Consider the following 18,530-nt stretch of genomic DNA (forward strand, 5'->3'; position numbering starts at 1 on the left):
CGTTAAAGAATATCTGGTAAGTAATGGGCTGGGTCATTACAATCCAAAGTCAAGAAAGAAGAGATACACCAAAATGGGGGAAAAAAAACTCTAGAGCAGGACAAATAGTTTAGTACTATAGGATGTGTGAGTTACATGGGTCCTCAAAGTATATAGTGTTAGAAGATGGATGGAAAACAGTGCCAGGCACTGTGCTAAGCACTTTACAAATATTATCCCATTTGATCTGCCCCTGGAAGGTAAGTGCTTTTGTCAGCCCCCTTTCATAGCTGAAGAAACTGAGGCAGAGAGAGGTGACTTCCCCAAGGTCATGTGGCTGGTAAGTATATGAGGTCTCAGATCAATCTTTTTGCCTCCAGACCCACCTAGCTAGAAGAAGCCTTGGAATATAGAACAAAGAATGGCAGAATTAGAAAGGTCTTTGGAATCGGAATTCCAGAGCTGGAAGGAATCCAAAGAACAAAGAATGACTGAGCATTGAATACCTGTCTTTTTACATATCAAGAAAGTGAGTCTCACCCAAGGTTAAACTCAGAACCAGACTCTGGCTTCCTATGATCTGTCCCAGATCACTGTACACGATAATTTACTTGCATACTTATGTTTCAGTGTGATACAGTAGAAGGAACAACAGGCTGGAAATCAAAACCCCTGAGCTTTAGTCACAGTTTTGTCCCTTACTGCATGACCTTGGGCATCTCAAGACGTCAATTTTCTGATCTCTCAAATGGAGACGATAAATCAAAAGCTTCTCAGTACTGAGAGGAAGCTGCTGGCAGAGCAGATACTTGCCGTCAGGAAGATCTGGGTTCAACTCCAGTCTCAGAAAGATGTTATTAGTTATTTGACTCTGGGCAAATCACTGCCCAAACCTCTGCCTACCTCAACTTCCTCAACCAAAATAATTATACTACCTCCCAGAATTGTTGTGAAGATAAAATGAGTAAAATACTTAGCATTTTACTTAGCCTGGCTCAAAGGAGGAACTTAAATTATTGTTTCCTTCCCTTCTATTCCCCTCTCAAGGCTGTTGAAAGGGAATTCAAGGAGACAGTGATTACTGAAACACTTTGGAAACTGAAATGTACTATACAGTTCACCATTTATTACTCAATTACTGAGAGGCAACATGATACAGTAGAAAAAAGAAACAGATATGAAGTTGGGGGAGCTAGGTCTGAATAGTGGCTCTCTGTCACATTGTATCTGTGTGACCCTGGTCTAAGCCCTTAATTTTTCTGATTCTCCAGTTGTGCATCTATAAAAGGAAAGAGGTGAATACAAGATGAATGTAAGATATCCACAAAAGTTCCCTCCAGCTCAAGAGCTATTATCCCATGACCCATCAAAACTACCACCAACTCCCTTGAGGGGGCACATGGGGGCAATACCATGCCTCTGTATCAGTGTCCTCCCTACTACCTTCCCTAGTTCAAGCCACACCAATAAGGCTGAGCCATGGGGATTTTCCAGGCTGCAGACAAAGTGAAGGTAAGGGAACAGTCAGGGATAATGGAATTTTGCCAGCCAAACATAAAGACCACAGTGATAGTGCTTATTAGAGCAGATCCAGCCTTAAGGTCCCTTTTACCAACTCCAGCATTTTAAGTTCTAAGGTACCTTTCAGCTCTGACATTCTGTGTTCTAAGATTCCTTCCAGTTCAAACAATCTAAGTCTCTAGGTCTTCACTATTTTCACTGAAAAACATCTGAAAACTCTTTCCCAAGTAGAAAGAAAAGCAAGGCTGTCTGGCCAGCTCACCCACCAGTGAACTGGTTACCGACTGACCTTTACCAGTTGACCTTTGAAGGTCAATCTTGCACAGACAGGGTGTGGGTCTCCTATTTCTGAAAACTTCTGTCCCCACTAATGACCAAGACCCTCACATTCCTTAACTGAATGAAGCTAGGCAAACTTTCCTGAACCCAAGTTTGAGGAGAAAAAGTGACTTGAGATGACTCCATCTCTCATCCCAGGCCTTAGAGCAAAGCAGGCTTGGCAAGTGTTTTGGGCTGAACATGAAGGGAAAGAGAGACAGAGAGCTGGTGCTGTTTTACAGACAGTGTGGGAGAGTGGGGCCTTCCCCAAGAAGGGGCCAAGAGAACAGTCTGGTCTATCTTTGTCAAGTGACATCATAAACGCTGTCCACAGGTGAATCAGATGCTCTCCTCCTCCACTGCTCTCTGTCCTCCTCTGCCTCCCCTTTTTTTGAAGGCCAGACAGGCTCTGGGGATCCACAATACTCACTCTTCCTTGGCTCCTCAAACCAAGAGCAAGACCAACAGAAACTCACAAATTCAAATGACAGCAGTAGGTGGATAAGGTCAGTAAGAGACCATGGGCCTTTCTGTGTACATACCCACAGAGACTCACATGCATGTACATGGACACACACACATCTCATATTCCTAGAACAAGAAATCTGAAGGGGATGTTGCAGGATGTTACAAATTATTCACCCAAGTTCAAGGAGAACTCAGTGGTCAATGCAGTCCCTGGAGGGAATTTCCATTTTCCTCCTTATCCAAAGGCAAGGCTTGGGTGCTTTCTTCTTAGACTGAAAAGTCAGGAAAAACTGAGGTGGGGAGAGAAGGGTCTTCCATATATCTAGATTTCTAAGGTCCCTTCCAGCTCTAACACTGTGTTCTGAAATTCCTTCCAGCTCTGATAATATATACTCTATATACTAGAGGTTCCTTCCCCCTCTGACTTTCTATCAGTCTGAAATTCTTTGCCACAGAATGGAGGCAGGGACTCTATGACTCAGCCAGCTAGTCATACAGTCACTGCTCTGAGGAGAGTAAGGAGGAACTGAAGCAGAGGGGGAAAGCCAGGACGGTATTCTTGATAATGCCAGTCACGACTAAGCAGGCACCAGGTCACTAAGCCACAGGCCACCCACCTCTCAATCGTGTTTCTTCAATTGAGAGGGAATCGTGGTTGCTAGAGATTGGGAGTCCGGACAAAGCAAACAGCTAGTCAGAAAGATTTCAGCATGTGGGGGGAGACTCCAGGGGGTCTGCTCCCTCCTTATTTACTCTGCAAACCACAGCATCCTTGGGGAATAGGTCTGCTTACCTCTTCTCTGTTCCACAGCCCTGTGTCCTCAGTCCCAGGCCAGACCTCCAGGCCTGTTCTTCTCCCCTTGTCAATATGAAATGCTGGATATTCCTAGCTCAAAACTATCCAACTTTTCTGGCAGAGATAACTTTTCATTCCTGAGGTTGCTGACTTTTGTTCTTGCTAGCAATTCAAATACATGCATTTCACAGGGATATTGAGACAGAAGGGACATCAGAGTCCCTCGTTTTGTACATGGGGAAACTTGAGACAAGAGAAAGGAATTTGCCAAAAGTTACACTGAGAGCTTTATACTTTTTAAAATTCATCCTCCCTAGAGTGACATAGGATTTTAGCACTAAAAATTACCTTAGAATCTAATCCCCATCAACGATACAGCTGAGGAAATTGTGGATCAAGGAGATTTAAAATCACTCTTATTTTTTCTCCTATTTCTTCTACCCTGATCTAAGTCCTTCCCCTCCTCCTCATGCAATACCCTTTAAAATTTTTAAAGTTGGTTTCAGAATGGCTAAAGTACCAGTCAAGTTGGTTCAGGGTAGGATCCCATTAGTCAGCCACAGAGGAGAAAAGCTCCTTTCTCTTAATACAAATGTTACCTCAATATGCCACCAATACTTGTATTCCCAATGGGCTGTCCCCTTTCCACACTCTTAACACAACCTTCTAGTTCTTCCATTTCATCACCTCCTAAAGGTGACTCAGTTTTGCCCCCATCCTCATCCTAACAAAAATTAAAATGGCTCCCTGCAACACTACTTAGACGATAAATGCCTAAATTTTGTATGTCGCCTAGCATCTCCCATAGTACTATCTACACACCAGTCATAGTGACAGTCTGTTTAATGGTATTGTCAGCATTTAAAGGGGCCTTAGAGATCATCTGGTTTGACATATCTAGTCTGTTTCTGAGGAAACAAGGCCAAGAAGAGGATATATTGCTTAACTCAAGGTCACTCAGCAAGCTAGTAGGAAAATGAATACCAAAAGCTCTTCTGACTTCTAGTACAGTATTTCTTTCCACTTTATCAGGCTACCTGTTGTTGCTGAGTCATTCATAAAGCATTTTACAGTTACAAAGTTTTATATATTATCTTATAGGATACTCACAGAAGCATAATAATAATAATAATAATAATAATGCCCTTTCCTTTAAGGATGAAAAATAATCATGAAATTACACGAACAAGTCCAATGGTCATTTCAATATACCCGGCTGCCAATGTCAGCATCCCTACCAATAACAAAAAGTTCTATGCACCTACAGAGGTAGGTAGATGGTGCAATGGATAGAGCCCAATTCAAATCTGACAGCAGTCACTCATTCTGTGATCCTGAGCAAGTCACTTAAATTCTGACTGCCTCAGTTTCCTAGTCTATAAAAGGGGGACAGTAATCACACCTACTTCCCAAGATTGTTATGAAGATCAAATAAGATAATATTTGCAAAGCACTTACCACTTAGGTGACACAGTGGAGAGAGTACTGGGCCTGGACTCTGAACAACCTGAGTTCAAATCCAGCTTCAGGCATTTACTAGTTGTATGACATTGGGCCACTCACTTAACCTCATCATCTGCTACCTCTTGTTGTTGGTAGCATAATGCGCGGCACATAAATGCCTGTTGTCTATCTATCTAGACAAACACTAAGATCAAATGTTTTTACTTAAGGAGCCAGAAATAAAACTAGCCTCAAGCAAGCTAGTCTGAGATAACCACGGGCTGTTTTCACTCTAAGACTCTTAAGAGCTTCCACGAAGAACACATGCACAGTGTTTTTTAGGGTTAGTTCAAACTTCCTCCAAATTAGCCTTCCCTGATCCTGGAGTCACCCTGTTGTACTTGAAAGATCATTATATGTAGAACCCCAACTCAGTTCCTCTCTGAGTGTCAGCTTCTTCTTCTGGAAAATGAGCTCAGAGTTTCCTTCCCACTCTAAATCATAGGATCTTACATTACATGCAAGTAATCTCTCCTTGTAAGGGCAGCTAGGTGTCATGGTATGTAGAGTACCAGAGGACCTGAGTTCAAGTCAGACCAGACACTTACTAGCTGTGTGACCCTGAGAAAGTCACTTTAACACTGTTTGCCTCAGTTTCCTCATCCATAAAATTAGCTCTAGAAGGGGAAGTAGGAAAACCACTCCACTATCTTGGCCAAGAAAACACCAAATGGGGTCACAAAGGATCAGAAAAGACTGAAATAACTGACCAACAACAATCTCTCCTTGTAACTCCTATTATCTATACTGTCTGTTACCAATGATCATTTCATTTTCTATATGATGAGGACCTTCCACAGAAATCAGCACTGATTACATTGGTGACTTCAATGCAAAAGTAGACGCAGGGGAGGGTAACAAAAACTATGCTGAAGATAAAGCATTCAATTCAGATAAGTACAATATGATCTATTTAAATGAGTTATAAATGTTGACAAATTGGAATGGTTCAAAATTGTGATCAATGCAGATTATAACCATTTCCTGAGGAAGTTTACCTGATACAGATCAATTACCCTAAGAAGAAAGCCTAGAAAACACTCCAGCCAGCAAAGCACTGCCAAGCAGAGAACACCACCAATTTAGAATATAAACTCATTTCCAAAATCTTACAGAAGAGGATGGAAAATATGGGCAGTACTGCCTCACAAAATAGAAAGAAGTAGGAGGAAAAAGAACTTTGTAGAAACTTTAGTCCCATTCTAAGCCATATACCTCATGGACATTTAACAGTGAAACAAGAAAAAAGATTAACTGATTTTAAAAACAGAAAAGACTGTTAGGGCTTCTATTTAAAACAACAATCATCACTCTTCTATCAACAGCAGTAGAAATGGTACACTTTGGTCTCTGAAATCACAGCTCTCATGGGAGGAAGCAGAAAGGATACTGATGAGACAACAAAGCTGAGCGCAACAGCTGGACTACACCAGGCTATATGGAGGGGGTTCACGCAATAGTCAACACGATTTTGAGGATGCTAAAGGGTTACTTCAAGATGGTGGGGAAAGGGAAGGATACTAAATGCTTGGGGGGGAAACGTTATAGACCGTAGTATTGCTGCAAAAAAAGCAAGGGAGAAAATATCAGTAACGACGAATCCGTAAGTCTACGTTCCCATCTCAGTCTTTATGAGAACAATCTACAATAGCATCCTTGATTAAAAATAAATATAATAAAGCAGCATCCTTTAATTAAAAAGTACATAGGCAAGCTACTGAAAACAATATTCTACAAAAGACCAACTCTTTGCAATCACAAAATTGGCTGAAAGATCTGTAGAAAACATAATCTTCCACTGTTCCTTTTTTGTTGATGTACATAAAAATGCACTTGATTTGGTAAAGTGAAACTTCACTTCCAACAAGGTGTCTCCTATGTATACGTTAAAAATCATATAAAATATGGGGCGGCCAGGTAGCACAGTGAGTAAGAGCACCAGCCCCAGAGTTGGGATGACCTGGGATCGAATCTGGGCTCAGACACTTAACACCCACCCAGAAACACCTGGCCGTGTAACCTTGAGCAAGTTACTTAACCCCAATTGCTTAGGGGTGGCCAGGTGGCACAGTAAGAGCACCAGCCCCAGAGTTGGGATGACCTGGGATCAAATCCAGGCTCAGATACTTACCACCACACTCAGAAATAACTGGCTGTGTAACCTTGAGCAAGTTACTTAACCCCAATTGCTTTTTTAAAAAATCACATAAAATATCTTCAAATACTTAACAACAGTAATAACTCAGCTCAGCTCAACAACCCTCTGATTATTCTTATCAAGTAAAGCACAAAACACAATAAAGTTTATTTATCACTGTCATGGAGAATGTTCAATTCAATCTAAATTCTGAAGAGGGATTCCCTATAAATAGAGAAATCCCCCAGATGCTCCTGTCTATAAATGCCATTATGCTGATTTTTCAAACAAGAATATCACAGAGCCTCCTAAATGACATCCATATCACTTAAAAGCTTGTCCTAACCATGTATACAGAAGGAAAAAAGAAAGTAAATGAAAGTTACCTGACTGTGACATGCAGCTGAATGGGTAACCCCATAGAACTGCCATCTCAGTACACATCTCAGGGAATTACCTGACCAAAAACTGAACAGGAAGAGGAGAGGTCCTCTGTTTTCTTTTCCATAAAATGAAGTTGTTCTATATCTCTTGAGATTCTTTTCAGTTCTTACATTCTTTTGGAAAACAACAAATTGCTTTTTTTTCCAATCTTAATTCCTTTTTCTTTTTTGTCAACTTCATTTCTGAATATATTTCCACTGTCGAACTCAGAGCCCTTCACTTATAACAAAGATATAAAAAGAAAAAAACAGCTTGGGGAAAAACAACCAACAGGCTAATCAATCACTTCTGATACAACAGAACATGTACAAAAAGATGTCCAAGATTCCACAATCATAGTGGAATGGTCTCTGCAGTCAATGTATTTTCTCAACTCTTCTCCAACTCCAGTTTTGGTCATTATAATTTCACTGCCCAGAAGAAGCAGTAACAAGTCACCAGAAGACAGATGGAAAAGGAAGTTATTGGGCAGAACAGAGGTACCAAATTTTACAAATAAGTAAAGTGGGGCTCAGGATGGGAAAGTGATTTACCCCCTGGTCACAAAGCTGGTAAATGTTCAGAGTCAAAGGCAGGTTTCTCCTGACTTAAAAGGTCTGAAACCACAGGACTAATCCCTTCTCACCTTTTTATCATAACTCCATTCAACATAAGTACTTCTAAAGCCACAAATTTTTAGGAAAGGGGCACTGAGGACCATCAAATCAAAGTGTTCTAGAACCAAAAAGTACCTCAAAGGCTACCAAGGCTTTTTTCTATTCATAGAGAAAGGGTGTGGTGCTAGGGAGGAGGTTCAATCTCCCCCTTTCACGGAGCTGGAGTGATTTGCGCCCACACGGGGAAGCAGTTACCTAGCCTGGACCAGAACCTAGATATCCTGCCTTACAGTACTATCCTGTTTCCAGTAGGCCATGTTGCTTCCCACAAGGTTGGGTGACAGGGGGAACAATAAGGGGAAGGTTGGAGATCAACACGATGTGCCCTCCTCATCCTTCTCCAATGCAGGAAATGAAGCGAAAAACATGTTATAAACAAGTTATTGTGAGCATGGCTGCTGCAACTATTGGGGGGAGGGTAGATAATCCCCCTCCTAGAAATATACTAAAATCCCTTAATCCCTTCCAGCTTAATTTTTCCCTCCAGAACCCTTTGTGTGGATCTCTCCCTCACTCCTATCACTGATTTGAGTACATTATCATATTCCAGAAGTAGATAGTAAGAGGTAAGCTCCTTGAGAACAGGATCTATGTCACTTTTCATCTCTGTATACCACCCCTCCACTTAGCACTCAGGTCCTGCATAGAAGGCCATTAATAACTGCTTAATAAAAACCATGATTGGCTTTCTTTTTCCTCCTCCACAAAGGATGGCTGTGGCTTTACAACTGCTGTTTCCTACAGTCAAAGCCCAGCTCAAGACCCACCCACTACTGATCTCTTCTTTCCATGGCTTTACTTTATGTATTTACTCCATGTCTATAGATAGTGCATGGGTCTATCTATAATTGTTACTTTGTCTTTTTTTCCCTAATGAGGCTGTGAGCCCCAGGAAAGAAGTCTTAGAGGCTGTCACAAAACTCCTCAAAAACTGCACAAATAACTCCTTTCTTCTCAAGAGATTCAAGACCAGTGCATTCAGGGAATAGAGCAGGACTGGAATCTAGTCTCAACTCTTCTGACTGTGAGACCTTAGGAAATTCTCTTCCACTTCAGGACCAACACCTAGCTGTCAGTTCAACACATACATAGGAGGTGTATTTATTAAATTACTAGTTGACTGGACTGCCTTCAAGAGAAATATAGAAGTTGGGTGGAAGATATTGAGTTCTGCTTTGGACTTGTTGGGACTGAGATGCCCAGGAACAGGAAGGAAAGAAGGATGGAAGGATTTTTTAAGCCCTTATGTGCAAAGCATTATGCTAAGGTCTAGGGATACAAATAGAAAGTAAGGCAGTACATGGTCTCAAGGAGCTTACATTCTAATGGGAAAGACACATAACTTCAGTTGGAAATGTCCACTGGCCAGTTGGTGACAGAACTAGCCTTTAGGAGAGAGGGTAGGGGCTAGATCTGGAAATCATGTGCATAGAGATGAATACTGAACACATGAGAACTTGTATGATATGAAAGAAAGAAAAAAAGAGAAAGAGAGAAAAGTAGTAGTAAATTCAGGAGTCATCTCCATAGACCCTAAAGAATCTAAGAGCTGAAAAGGATCTTAAGAGATATAGAACAACTTCATTTTATGGAAAAGAAAACAGAGGACCAGAGGGCAAATGACTTGCCCAAGGTCACACAGTAAGTTAACGTCAGAGCCAGGATTTGAACCCAGTAGTGCTGACTAATGCTCTATCATCAGATCCATGCTTCACTCTCTTCCACAATTTGTCCCTTTCTTCAGTCCCCAAAAGGAGATCTTTCATGAAATGAACATGGTAGAGTCTGGAGAAGTCCCCTGACACAAGAACCTATCCTTTCTTTCCTGTTTTCATTCCTGAAAAATCCCAAGCCCCAGCTCCCAGGCTAGGGCCTTGGGCTGGGTTTTGGGAAAATCAGAGAGGAAACTCCAGTAGGATCCCAGAGCAGAGCTGCACTATTTTTACATTCTCTCCCATTTGTGTATTGTTTGCAGGCCAGAGAGCACACTCCCCTGCTGCCCAGGAGGGATTACTCACCCACCAACCCTAGAAACAATTGTTTGGGGAGAAAGGAGAAAAAAACTCTCCCACTTAAGAAAAACAAAAACAACTTGGAAGTCATTGTCTTCAGACATCAAGTGTCAACTTCCATTGTTCCTGGCTCACATTCCACTCATTGTCCGGGTGCTATCCGCCAAAGGGACCCCAGCACAGCCAACCCACAGGCTCAGCCTTTCCCTCACTCCTTACCTCCCAACAGCCAAGAAAACACTTTGTTCAGTTATTTTTTTTAATGGGTTCAGATTATGCTCGTCCTATTGAAAATACCACCCAAAGCAGGCCTGAAGCTAAGCCTTCCCTGGGTTTTCAGTCTTGGCTCTGTAGACTGAAATAAGTCATTTCCAATTCTCTTAGTCCTGTTCTCCAATGTAAAACAAGGAGGCACTGGACTTACCTGGAGCCACAAACATTTTTTAAATAGTTTGAAGACTATTTCAATATCATTGGCTTCCTTTGTAATCTTATGTATTCTATTTTATGCTTTTCAAATCATTATTCTGAGATGGGGTCCATACTGTTCTCACTGCAGCTGGGTGAACTTCAGGGGTCCATGACCCAGAAAGGCTTAAGAACTCCAGTTTTAGGGGTAGTTAGGTGGTGCAGTGAGTAGAGGACCGGCCCTGGAGTAGGGAGGACCTGAGTTCAAATCTGGCCTCAGACATTTGACACACTTGTGACTTGTGACTTTGGGCAAGTCACTTAACCCCAATTGCCCTCCAAAAAGCAAAAAGCAAAAGAAAAACCTAAACAAACAAGGCAAGGCATCATCACTTTAGCCGAGTAACCTTGGGCAAGTTACTTAACCCCAATTGCCCTTCAAAAAAAGGAGAAAGAAAAAAAAGAACTCCAATTTTAGGTGATGGTGAATGTCATTTTTTGTTCTCCTGGAGCTACTGAAAATATTCTTCACTCCTAACACCTTGGACTAAATAATCTCTAAAGTCCCGTCCAGTTATAAATCCTGATTCTGTAATATCTACTGGTCCTTCTTGAGATCTAACACTTTAAGTTCTACTTTTTAAGTAAAGTCTCTTTAGTTCTGATATTCTAAGTTTTCTCTTTAACCCAGAATCACCTCCTCTTCCTGACTTCACTATTTCTGCCTGTGATTTCGCCATCCATCCTCGCTCCCATGTCTGAACCTCTGGGTTTAGCTTTGACTCTTCCTTCTTTCTCATATCCAATCAATTATCAAATTTTGTCAATTATACATTACATGTGCCCCTTTCTTAATGTACCCACTGTCACCACCCACATGCTTCTAGTTCTATGATTCTAATGCTCACCAGAAAAGAAGCAGCCAGTACATACAATCCAGAAGCATTGAATAAGTTGCCTTCAGGTTGCAAGGTACTTCCTGTGCAAGGTTCACAAAAAGCATTCCCTGCCCTCAAGTAACTTACATTCTACCAAGGAAACACAACATGTAAATATGAAAAGGAGCAGCTACCAGTCTGCATCTCTACTGGGGTGGCTTCCAGGACTGAAAGGCTTGAGCACAGCCATTCCTAAGGCTCTTGGGTTCAGGGTTCTGGGCTGTCTCCATCAGGGTCAGAAGGAAGATGATGGTGGTCAAGGCAGCTGTAATGATGGTAATGACCTACCCCACTGCCTCTCTCAAGATTCCTGATGACAGTTAGCTAGCAGGTGTTGCTAGTGATGATGAAGGTGTAATTAATAAAATGTAATAAATACTTGTTGATTCTTCCCCACTCCAACCCCAAAAGGCTCATTCAAACACCCTGTATGACTGTGTCCTCCCCTTACTACCAAATATTTGTAAAGGGTTCAACACAGTGTTTAGCACATAGTGGGTACTTAAACTAATAATTGTTCATTATTTGATTTTGTCAAGATAACCTTCCTGGATCTCAGTTTCCTTATTCATAAAATGAAAGTCCATCCATTTCTGTATTTACTCTTCTATATTCCTAAATCCTTTAAACCTTAACCTCAAATGCAACCTCTTCTGTGATGTTCTCTCTGGACTTTTCAGCTTTGTTCTGACCCCGTCTAATACACATATCACATAATACTACATATTACAATTATCTGTGTGTCTAATTTCCCCTCTCTGTCGCACAGGATCCTCTGCTCCAAAAAGACAGGAAATATGTCTTATCTCAACTTTCTATCTCACCAAGATCTTTGTATATATAGTTTTCTGTATACCAAAAAAGTAGGTAAAGATTTGAGGAAATCTTCACGCGTTTTTAGGATTCAAGTAGCCTGAACTAATCTTTCCCATCTCCCAACACTATAGAGGTACTATGCTATCCATTAGTACCTTCCCTTGATATGAGAACCACAACCCCAGCCAAAGAATCCATCTCAGGTCACGGACAGCAAAGCCAAGAAAATTAATGGACACTCAGAACCTAATTCTACTTCCTCTCTCTCCTCCAGTGAAGAAAGACCATGTAAGGGAGGGGGAAAGGGGGGAGAGCTATTAGGAATTTCCAAACCTCATAGTTTGTGAGCAGATACGCAGGGAAAGGAACTGAAGATTACCTGGGGAAGAATTCAAAATCAAGAAGGAGAAAGACTTTTGGTTAAGGAGTAACTGAGTAAACATGAGATGATACTGAGATTAAAAATAACTCCAGGTTTTATAAGAGCAAACACTATCAAAGTATATTCTTTCATTTGATTTTAACAACAGCCCTGTGAGGTAGACAGAGTTGAGATTAGCCTTCCTTCTCCAGATGTCATCCCCTTAACCTAATGGCCACAGGTTTGCCCAAGGTCAAAGAGGCAGATAAATGACAAAGCCAGGTCTGCAACCTGTGCCTGCTTCCTCCCAAACCAGTGTTGTTTTGACCACAACAGATTATGATGTGCAGGTTTGGGATTCTTTGTTCAGAAGTCAAGCCTGTCTCACAGGAGCAAGGGATCAAAACCTGAAAGCTGGAAGGGACCTTGGAGGTTATCTAGTCCAACCTCCTCATTGATACATGAGGAGCTATGAGGGACAGAAAGATTAAGCAACATGCACAAGGCCACACTAAGACTAAGGAACAGAGAGAGGATTTCAATGCAAACCTTGTTGACTCCACAATCAATTTCCTTTCCATTGTACTGTAATGACTAGCAGTATGAACATCAGCAAGTTAATTAGTTTTTTCCTTTAGATAAATGATTTAGTTAAACTTAATCATAGTTGCTTTTGCCAACACCCTCTGTTTCTTAAAATTTTAAGCTGAATATTCATTTTTTCCCCACTAATGAGTATGTCCGGCAGTTATTAACCATGACTAACTCAGGGACAGCTAGGTGGCACAGTGAATCTTGGGCGTGGAATCAGGAAGACGTGGGTCCACATAAGGCCTCAGACACTTAGTAGCTGTGTGACCCTGGGCAAGTCACTTAATCCTGTTGGCCTCAGTTTCCTCATTTGTAAAATGAGCTGGGGAAAGAAATGGCAAACTACTCTAGTATGTTTGCCAAGAAAATTCCAAATGGGGATACAACTGAACAACAGCAGTATAAGCTATCTACTAGACATTCAGTTTGAGAAGTCTGAAAGGCAGTTCGAGAAACAAGATCAGAGGTCATCTCAGTCTGACACATCTCCCTCCCCTACTCCCAACGAGAATCCGAGAAAAACAATACCTTTTTACAAACATGTCTAATCAGGTCAAACAAATTCCCATATGGACCATGTCCAAAAGTGTGTGTGTGTGTGTGTGTGTGTGTGACACACAATCAATTCCAATTAACTTCTCTGAACTTGTTTCCCTGTCAACTGCACAAGACTAGAGGAGCCCCAAAGCTTTTAAGAGTATTCAAACCCTACTCATGTCTCAGTGTCCTTTCCACCACACTATGCAAAAGGTGAGGAGGTTATAAAAGGGGCAAGAGCTAGAAACTCCTATACCTGGAAGGAGGTAGGAGAAATTGAAGCCAAGAGGCAGGACTGGAGTCCTGTTAGTGTTCAATATGGAGCACACAAAGGGAAGTGAGTCCTAAGTGTTCCCAATCCTGACTCACATAAGGACTTTTCTGCAGTCCCCTTAGCTTTCAGCAGCACTCTTCCTTTGGAGGCAGAGCCAAGATGGCACAGTAAAAGCAGCACTCTTCCTTCCTCTTTCTCTGGTGTGCCTTCTCTTCAATCTAGTCCATTGCCTTCTTCCCTCCAAATATCTGGCTTAGTACCTTTTCCTCCTCCTCCTCATTTCCAGATGCCAATAATAATGAACACACAATTATTAGGCAGGTACTGCAAGGAATACCGTCCCCATTTTACAGAGCTGATGAAACTGAAGCCTGAGAAATCATTTGCTCCAAGTCAACAAGACAATAAACATTTCCTAAATGACTACTGTAAGCAAAGAGTAGTGATGCAGGGGGCAAAGAGGGAGCATGAAATTTAAATAAGCCATTTTCCCTGTCTTACTGAAGTTACATTGTAAAGAGGAGAAGATACCCAGATAACAATAACATGCAATATTACATAATAAATGCATTACAAAAATAAAGAACACTTACATGAGGCTCAAAGAGGAAGGTGGTTTACCAACTGAGAAAGCTTCCTAGGAGGTGGCTTTTGAGTTAGGAATGAAAGCACATTCTTGGAATAGGCACAGAGTACAGCTAACGCAAAGGCAAAGAGGTGGGAGAATACAGTCGGCTGGGGTTAGAAAGAATAGGTGGGAAGGAGGAAAGAACAGCCTGGCTTGTTAGAAGCATCAGAGTGATATGAAACAGCGCTAAAAAGTCAGGGTGGTTAAGTCAGTGGCCAATTCAGGCTTCAAAAAGCCAATACAAAACCCAGCTGCGCTATTTTATAACCATGTGACCTTGAGAAGCTGAGGATCTTTTCCTCTGTTTCCCTGATCTTTAAAATGAGGGTAGTGCCTTAAGTCCAGCTCAGCCTAAATCCTAAGATGGTTGGGTTTCTTGATTTCAGCATCACTGCTCTATCCACTAGTCCAACCTAAACATTCATCAAGGAGGTCCTTACCTACCTTGTCCCTCCATCCTCTGGGCTGTGCCTATACTGAAGGAGGGAGAGACCAGTCCAGTCTAGCAGGTCATGTGGGGCCCTCCAGCCTCAGCCCCATTTACACACAACCACAGTCTCCATATGGCTTTTTCCCTTAGACCTTCCTGGGCTGATTAGACTGAATTTTAAGAGCAAGGGTGGATGAGGGGAAATGATTCAAATCCAACTCCATGAAATAGACTTCCCACAGCTGAAAGGAATATTTGCTTTCTTCTGGGCAAACACTTAAGAGTCCTGAGGCTCTGAAGTTTTCCTTCTAAGGGTCCTGAAAATATCTGAGAGAGACCAAGAAAGCCTCCAGGCACAGCTGATACTGTCACTTTGTCAGGAAATGGGGTGGGGGGTGGACATACAAAAGTGAGAGAGAGGCCAAGTAGGCCTGGGAGGGAGGGAAGGCCTGGACCTCCAAGGAAGGAAAGAGAGGAGGCAGAAGAGGGCTGAGGTACCTAACAGTGCAAAAAGACATGAAAAGAAACCACATCAGGACCTCTTAGACCCATAGGTCAGGCTTTGCTTTAAAGCTGGTGGTGGTCAGTACAAAAGTGAGAGGTATGATAAAAGGGGAGAGCGGGAGAGAACCTTCTAATCATTTCACCTCATCATTCTTGTAATAGCCGAACATTAAATACCAGAGATGGAGAGGACCTTAAAGATCCAGCTCAACCATCATTTTACATATTTTTTTAACCAAAACAAGGTCCAGAGAAGAAAAAGAAGTTGCTGAAGGTTACACAGTGGTGGCAGACCTGGTACTAGAAAACCAAGATCTCTACCCTGGTAGCTTCAGAGCTCTTTCCACTAAGCAACACTGCCTCCTTCTTTGGAAAAGGAACCTCTGAGAATACCGTGTTTCCCCGATAATAAGACACTGTCTTATTAAATTTTTTGGACAGAAAAACACCAGAGGGCTTATTTTCAGGGGAGGGCTTATTTTGATGAACATTGACAGCAATTTTAATAAACAGGTAAATGTGAACAAAAAAATGTACCTTTATTCAATAAGCAAATCACTGGGGAAGAACAGGATGACGCGCTCACTGCTGCAGCTCTGATTGGAGGCAGCTCGGAGCTTGGCGTGCGTTTCACCCGAAGGGGGGCGGGGGACGGTGCATACAGAGGGTACCGTAATGTAGCGTGTAGCGCAGGGGATCACCTTCACTACAACAGCAATCTCAATAGGGCTTATTTTTGGGGGAGGGCTTATTTTAGAGGAATCTTACACAGTAAGGGGAGGGCTTATTTTCGGGATAGGTCTTATCGGGAAAACACGGTAGAAACTGGAGGAGACCAAGAGGAGAGGCTGCCATGAACATCACCACCGTGAAAACAATTTGTTAATTCATCAAGAAGGACCACAAAAGTTGCCCTTTTTAATTACAGTTTCTTCAACTCAAGATTAGAAACAGCATTTGTGATCCTTTGTGTTTTCTGAAGTCTTTATGGGAGCTATTTGTCTATCAAAACACTTGCAAGAACCCAACTTGACTGTTTTGTGTTGTGTAGTTTTGAGAGAAAGAAAGAGAAACTGAGACAGAGACTGACAATCCCTCTTCCAGAAGCACTGCCATATTTTTTCTGAATCTATACTACAGTCATGGGAAGTAGTGGCTGGACATACAGCTTTTGGGGGGGGGGGGGGAAACCCAATATACTTTTAAGTTTAAACTACATTATTAACTTTTTCTCCATCATTTTTCTAAGTCCAGATAATCAAGAAGACACTAACTAGAGGCCTAAGTTATAGCAATTTTGATTTCCAAGTGTTAATGCTCACACTAAAAATTTAACAATCATGAGCTGCCATGAGCTCCATCTAGCCCAACTATGTACATGGCATGAGAGTGTGGGAATCTTATACCATATATACCACTGGGGCAATATTCTGAGAGACAGATTAACAATCTTACTGAAATGCAAGGGGGAATGAATGGGCACAAGATTCCTATCTCCATTAGTTATACAACAGTATTATCCTGAATCCTTCCTCTATACCGAGTCCTTTGCTAAGTTAATAGTTTCAGGGAAGTGTCAGGAAAGACTCAGGAAAGTTGCATCCAAATCCCAGTTTTAATCCCTGGGCAAGCTATATTCTCTCTGCACTTGGGTTTCTTGCTCTGAAAAAGGGTAATAATGATCCTTACAGTAGCTACTCCACAGGCTGTTGTAGGAAAAGTCTTCTGTAAAATTTAAATCCCTACAGAAATTTAAGTTATTATTATTAAGCACTCTGGGATAGACAGAGCAAGATAAGACTCTTTCCTCCGGAAGCTCATTTGTCGTACAGATGGCACTCATACAGGAAAGAATTTGAGAAGGAATAAGTGCCAGGACCCAACATGGCTTCACCAAGAGCAGGTCCTGCCAGACTAACCTCATCTCCTTTTTGTACAGGATTACTAAACTAGGAGATGAAGGGAATGCTATAGATAGAGTTTACCAGGATTTTATCAAAGCTTTTGATAAAACATCTCATGATATTCTTCTGGAAAAGATGGCTATACATTAGATTGTCATACAATCAGTGGGACTAGGTGGTTGGAAGGCTAGCCTCAAAGAAAAGCTGTTAATGGTTCAATGACAATGTGGCAGGAGGACTCCAGGACATGTTTAATCAATGACCTGGATAAAGGCATAGAAAGTATTCACATCAAGTTTGCAAATGACACCAAGCTGGGAAGGATGATAAAGCAAGGGTTTCAAAAGGTCCTGCTAAAGTGCTGAATCTAGTCTCAACAGGGATAAATGTTAAAAGTCTTACATCTGCATCTAAAAAAAAGTCAGTTTTGCGAGTATAAAGTGGGAAAGGAATAGATTGACAGTCATTATGAAAAGGATCTAGGGGTTTTAATGTACTCCAAGTTCAATATGAGTTAAGTCCGAACTAAAATTCCACTGTAAAGTAGGAAAGTTTTCCCTCATCCCTCTTAATTAATTCTAGTGCCTAAAGGCCCTTTGTTTTCCTATTTATCCTGAATATAGTTGCCTTGTATATATTCGCTTGCATATTCTCCCCCTAGATTGTAAACTCCTTGAGGGGAGAGCCTGCCTTTTGCCTCTATTTGCATCCCCTAGATTTAGCACTGTGACTGTTGGGATATAGTACTCAAAAGAGCTATTGCCATCTTGGGAGCCCCTAAGAGAGGGATCACTTCACGAAATAAAAGAGCTGCCCACATCAGACCTCTTTGGATTATGATGGTCAGTTCTGGGAGCCATGAAGAATTCTCATAAGCTGGAAAGTGTCCAGGGGGAGAACAAAAAAACTGTTAAGGGTCCTTGATACCATGACATAGAGAAACTAGAAATGTTTAGCCTGGAGAAGAGAAGACATGACAACAAGAGGGTCATGACAACTGTCTTCAAGTATCTGAAAAGGTGTTATATGGAGGAGAGGATTAGACCTATTTCTATTTGACCCTCTGGAGCAGTAAGGGGGGAGAGGGGGGGAGAGAGCAATAAGACCATTTCAGGCTGGTTGTCAGGAAAAATCTCCTAACAATTAGAACCCTATCCAAAAGTGGAATGAGCTGTGAGGCAGTGGGTTCCCACTCCTTGATCTTCTAGCAGAGATGGAATAACTTCTTGTCAGGTGTGTTAAATCAGGAATTCCTTAGGTCTGGAAGGCAGCTGAAGTCCCTTCTAACTCTTACATTCTAAGACT

The 18,530-nt window shown here is 41.8% G+C and overlaps 2 protein-coding genes across 2 annotated transcripts in view; one reads left to right on the forward strand and one right to left on the reverse strand.

Moving 5' to 3' along the window:
* PREX1 (phosphatidylinositol-3,4,5-trisphosphate dependent Rac exchange factor 1) overlaps positions 1-18,530 on the reverse strand; it is a 245,713-nt gene that overhangs the window by 154,596 nt on the left and 72,587 nt on the right. The window lies entirely within an intron of this gene.
* Positions 3,319-18,530, forward strand: part of CSE1L (chromosome segregation 1 like) — a 415,445-nt gene continuing 400,233 nt past the window's right edge. Inside the window, exon 1 of the mRNA XM_069072367.1 lies at positions 3,319-3,322. The gene's annotated coding sequence lies outside the window, so the exon portion shown is untranslated. The remainder of the gene's footprint in view (positions 3,323-18,530) is intronic.

The sequence above is a fragment of the Petaurus breviceps genome, unplaced genomic scaffold (assembly GCF_028583685.1).
Source record: "Petaurus breviceps papuanus isolate PSGF00001 unplaced genomic scaffold, PetGlider_PUasm1.0 90847, whole genome shotgun sequence".
Classification (NCBI taxonomy): domain Eukaryota; kingdom Metazoa; phylum Chordata; class Mammalia; order Diprotodontia; family Petauridae; genus Petaurus; species Petaurus breviceps.